This window comes from Physeter macrocephalus, chromosome 14 (assembly GCF_002837175.3).
Source record: "Physeter macrocephalus isolate SW-GA chromosome 14, ASM283717v5, whole genome shotgun sequence".
NCBI lineage: Eukaryota > Metazoa > Chordata > Mammalia > Artiodactyla > Physeteridae > Physeter > Physeter macrocephalus.
In genome coordinates this window covers 13,245,927-13,246,385 of record NC_041227.1, presented here as the reverse complement: position 1 = coordinate 13,246,385, position 459 = coordinate 13,245,927, and positions in this window count along the sequence as shown.

The following is a 459-nucleotide window of genomic DNA, read 5'->3' as shown; positions in this document are numbered from 1 at the left end:
TACAGATGGCCAGGAAGCACATGAAAAGCTGCTCAACATCACTAATTATTAGAGAAATACAAATCAAAACTACAATGAGGTATCACCTCACACCAGTTAGAAAGGGCATCATCAGAAAATCTACAAACAACAAATGCTGGAGAGGGAGGGGTGTGGAGAAAAGGGAACCCTCTTGCACTGTTGGTGGGAATGTAAATTGATACAGCCACTATGGAAAACAGTATGGAGGTTACTTAAAAAAATAAAAATAGAATTACCATATGACCCAGCAATCCCACTTCTGGGTATATACCCAGAGAAAACCATAATTCAAAAAGACACGTGCACCCCAATGTTCATTGCAGCACTATTTACAATAGCCAGGTCATGGAAGCAACCTAAATGCCCATCGACAGATGAATGGATAAAGAAGATATGATACATATATACAATGGAATATTACTCAGCCATAAAAAGGAA